Source organism: Echeneis naucrates, chromosome 8 (assembly GCF_900963305.1).
Source record: "Echeneis naucrates chromosome 8, fEcheNa1.1, whole genome shotgun sequence".
In the NCBI taxonomy this organism is placed as follows: domain Eukaryota; kingdom Metazoa; phylum Chordata; class Actinopteri; order Carangiformes; family Echeneidae; genus Echeneis; species Echeneis naucrates.
In genome coordinates this window covers 8174227-8179341 of record NC_042518.1, presented here as the reverse complement: position 1 = coordinate 8179341, position 5115 = coordinate 8174227, and the positions used below count along the sequence as shown (strand labels likewise).

The 5115-nt window shown below is 42.4% G+C and overlaps 1 protein-coding gene across 2 annotated transcripts in view; it reads left to right on the top strand.

Annotated features, from left to right (window-relative positions):
- Window positions 1-5115, top strand: part of LOC115047142 (mitochondrial import inner membrane translocase subunit tim16-like) — a 97966-nt gene that overhangs the window by 69672 nt on the left and 23179 nt on the right. The window lies entirely within an intron of this gene.

The following is a 5115-nucleotide window of genomic DNA, read 5'->3' as shown; positions in this document are numbered from 1 at the left end:
GGATGGGAGGGGCCAGGCCGGGCCAGGCGAGGCGCACGGCGCATTCAGTCCTGCACAGACCGGAGAGCAGCTCTCAGCTCACCTTCCAGCTCTGCTGCCTCCTTCACTGCACCGTATCTTAATGCCTACCTGCAAGACCTGTTTTCAGCACGACGCAATACGAGCGCCATTGTTTGCTTTGTACAGAGCTTGGTCACATTTCCTTCTTAATGAGCGTTTCTGGATGTCATTTCTGCAGAACTCACTGACGCGTCAGCATTATGTTTACACACACTTTTAAAGAGCAAATACTTGGACCACATCACGCCAAATCAAATTTGGTGGTGATACAACAATCCCAGCAAACCCGCAAACATGTCAAAGTAATGTTTATGATTTCTAAGGAGTAAAAAAAGAACGTTGTTTCTTATTTTTTCGTCAATATCTAGCCTTTGATTCTTAGAAGCTGACACACTTTATCCATCTTTGGCATGTGAGGCACTGACTCATCACATTTTTCACTGGCACATATGGTTGCTTCATTTGCAGAGCCATTTTCAAGATGAGAAGGCTATTCAATACTTCCAGTGATCAACAACCTGCCAGCAGCCAGGGGCCAAGTTTCACAGCCATTCAGTCAAAGGTGTATTAAGGTGATAGCTCACAGGAACTGCGTCTCCTCTGATATGTACTTTTGGCCCTGTGTCACCGAATCAAGCAGCTCCCTGAAGGCCCTTGTGCACAGTGCTGTCTGGATGCCGGCCTACACATTCTTGCAAAGCTTCTGTTTTCTCCACGTTGACAGATATTGTAAAAAATATTTGAAACCAGGCCAAATGTCTCTCTGTGATGATGTCATTCAGCCTGGTCCTGAAGGCACACGGACTGGAACAGGAAAAATATTGAACAAGCACAACGCTCACCAGCCCAAAGGCCTTCGCACGCGTCTCAAAAAACCGCCCCCACATTTTGTATCCTCTGATCAAGGGACACATTAGTTCCACTTGTCAAGCCATGCTTATGTATTTTGTACAGTTTACTTTTTGATATCAGTTCTCACATACCTTTCTCCTTTTTGGCTCTCCCTCTGCTTCCTACAGTAGACGCTATTACCAACAACTCCTTGTGTAACACACACACACAAACACATACACACACACACACACACACACACAGTCCCATCTGCAAGGCATTACATCAAATTGCAGGAATAAAGAAATGATTTTGCACATGCCCCGCAGGACCAGATGTAGCTCCTCTGTCGTAGCCACAACTGAGTTTTTATGTGTTCAGAAGAAGTAAAAAATAAATCTTATCGTTTTGAATTTTATCACACAAGTATAAACATCAGAAACAATCTCTGTGTCTCCCACTTTATTTACTCAGTCTTTTGTGTACAGACGGCAGTAACTGGTACTGTAGTCTGGACCAAGGTTATCCAGGTGGGTGAGGCTGAGGTTAAATTATTTGTGTTAGTCCTTTAGCTTGTGTGTGTTAGGTGAGAAGGAGGGCCAGAGCTCAGGTTCTCAGACCATCCGTTCATTTTATATTATAAGATGATTCTCACCAGCGTGTTTGGTGAACAGATGGTAAAATAAAACATAACTTCATTATCATGTCGTCTGAGCAAGAATAGTTCCACTTGTGTGTATTGATTTGACCAAACAACTCAACAATAAGTATGTGTACCTGCTCCTTCTCTTCAGGATTCTGTCTCACTTGAAGTTTGGTCCACTCTGTTCTGTTAAGGCCTTTCTACGGTCAGTTCTGTCTATTTGTACAATGCAGGACCGTCATAGCCACTTGGTCAGTGGTGTAAATCACACTCTAATGACTGTAACGGCATTACAGTGTGTGCCGTCAGCACGTTGAGTTCCTAATGACCCTGGCTCAATAAAAGATGGCGAGACGGCGCACAGCCTGCTCCCCAACACTGCCCAGGGGAACCAGTAAAATACTGGTTTGCTGCTGAGCCAACCGCAGCCTGGTAACGGTTTAAAACCAGAGGCTCTTAGCCGCACAGAAACTTGCTAACTTTTCAGGAGGTGACAGCGATTTCCTCTTCTTTTCATTTTCTGTCAATTTTCCTAGAATTACATTTTCTACCCTCTAACTCGTGTTCGCACAGTTTGCCTTTTTCATTCCAGTTTCATGTCATTCACAATTGCCAATGTGTTCTGTTCATGTGCAAATTCATGATGAAACATTTCAACCACTAGGATTTCATCGCTTTCTTTCTCCATCCCAAGTAGTCCCTAATCCTTTTCCTTTAATTGGCTGCTTCACTGTTTTGCGAATTTTTCTTTATTATTTTTGACTTGTGTTTTACTTCTTTGCTTACCCCATGGGATGCAATAACTTTTAAACTGTTGCTTAACTCTATTTACCGTTCAGCTTTGCCCAGTATTTATAGACCTTGTGCATCACTTGTGTCATATCATATTATTATTATATTTATCAAAATATTGTATTTTAAAAATAGCATCTTCAAGTTGTAGTGTAGCAAAGTGATGATAACATGAAAATGATTCTCAAGCTCTTTTTGTATGATTTTATTCTTTTACTCCACACAGGAATAAAAACCCCAAAGAGCTTATCAAAAAGCCTATACATATTATCATACATAAATTAGTAGATCTGTTCCTGGTAATGACATTTTGTCTAGCGTGTGTGTGTGTGTGTGTGTGTGTTTTAATCATGATTACATCTTCTATGCCAAAGTTAGGATTAAGTTAAGATTAGTTAAGATTTCACTCAACAGGAACGGTTCAGCTCTTGTGTTGTTATTTGGATCAGATGGTTTTCGATGGACAAAACTAGCTATCACAGTAAATTACAATCATCAAAATGTTCTCCCTTAATTATTGCATTCATATTCATCTTACTGTTAACCAACTGGTGCGTAGTAAATACACCCTGTGCTTTAAAACTGCCCTTCAACCTCTCAACACCAGGCCATGGGACAAACTAACCGCAACAAAAACACACTGTATCTGTTTAGCCCAGGACCACACTCCAGAATGATATCCATCTATGTGTTCAGAAACAAAAGCCTGTGTCTCGGTTTGAGGTGCACATGTTTTATTGCTAACAACATGCTTGTGGGAGCTGGAGGGTTCAGCAAACAGCAAACAAGGAAAGTGTCTCTGCAGGAGTAAAGGAAAAGAGTCAAGGAGAATGTGGGTGAACTGAGGAGAACAGTTCACCACAAATTTTCCGTTTTCCCATTGACCAGTTTTTTACTCACTTGTCAGATTTCCTTCTTTGTACTGGCATGCCATACTAATTCTTGCTCAGTCAAAAACCTCTGGTCACACTGACTGTTAGGAGGGCTACGTAAGGAAATCACTTGTATTCATAAGTTAGATAATTTGTCAGACAAAACAAAGCTGAATTAGAAGTTTCTCAACAGAGCTTTGAATGCCCTGTTCCTTTATCTTAATTTTACTACACAAGTGGTTCAGGAATGTACAATGTTAGTCATATTTAGCAATATACAGCACACGCACAATTAGTGAGCACAAACACAGTGGGGAGAGTTCAGGGGTTGACTTACTTTCCCATTCGAACAGCCTGGGAAGCCCTTACTAAAGCCGTGGTCATTATTCTCTCTTTCTCCTTGTCCTATTGAGGCTTTAGTGAGAGTGTTTAGTTTATCTGCATATACATTGGCATCTATGTTCATGTGTGTTTTGTGCAGATGCACGCTACCCCCCACCCTCTGTCCATTGGAACATGTCTCCCCGTCACACATAAATGCGCCCTGACGGCCAAATGTGTGGGCTACTGTGAAACATGGCCAGCAACCTCCTCACAAGGCCCAAGTTGCCTTTTCTTCCCACAGCTACTCAGCACTGGGTGGCTCTGAACAGCCTCCGTGGGAAGGAGTTCCATGAAGAGGAGAAAGAACATGGAGAGGGAGACGGGGGGAGGAGGAACATGCATGCTAAATTAGCGGCTGCTAAAGGACCTGAATGGGAACGAGAAATACAGCCAGCAGAGGTAGAGAGAGAGAGATAATGGTTTGATAGTAAAAGCAGAAGTTGTCACTGTTTCTGTGTGAACTAACATGTAATGCAATAATCAAAGGAAAATGTTGACTCTTCCCACCTGCTATCTCTTGAAGCCTTACCCACACTAAGTCGCTTTGTGTCTCATAAAGCTGTCTTCTATCGAGGAACCCTTTATATATAACAGTATCACAGCAGGTACTGATTTCATCCATCCATCTTTGGTTAATTGGACCCAAAGTGAACTTCAGTTTTAGGTTGAGGTGTTCACTCTGAATGTCACTCTGCCCTTTCTCAGCATTCATCCAGGAGAAGTTGGGCTAGACAGTCTGTGTTAACAAACCTTACTTCAAGAGACAGGAGGTCATAATTTACAAAAAGAGGAGGAGGAGAAAAATGTTGGCTAATGTTTCTCATCTGTTTATTGTTTTGTTCTTTTACTTTTTATTAGTATGATGATGATGTTGGGCTCCTTGTCATTTTCCCTGTGGCCCTGTCATGCCAATTAGTCCTCATTGAAGTACGCTGAGTGCTTCATATGTTAGTGAGGAACATGAAAAGGCCCTCAACACAAAGACCTCAAGAATCTGTACACTTAGCTTTTAGTGATTGCAGGAGCTGTTTGTTTCACCGAGGAGGGCACACAGAAACCTTCAGAGGTCAGACCATAGTTCACTTTGAGATTTACTAGTCTGTTGACTCGGCACATCTTGGCACTCATTAAGAAAAGAGACAGGCAGACAGCACAGCTGGGATGTGCATGTCACAGAACTGGACAAGCCATTAGTGCTCATTTTATTGTTGAAAGGATGAGGAATCCATCGTGAAAACAATCCTGGGTTCACCAAGTGATATTATCAAGATGATTAAGAACATGTTTCCCTGTGCAACTGGCCCTTTTGCCTTCGAAGTCTTTTAAAGTAGTGTCAGCTGTGGTATCCCGTGTCTGTGGAAAGAGCAGGTAGAAAGCAGCTCAAAGTGAAGGATCTCTGCTCATTTCAGACCAACAGGAGAAGGGCTGCGATCCATCTATCCCTCACTTACTCAGGGGGTCACCCAGTAGTGCCATTTTCCCATGATAAAACACAGAGGCTTCATTTTCTTTCTGTCTCCACCTTCACACGGC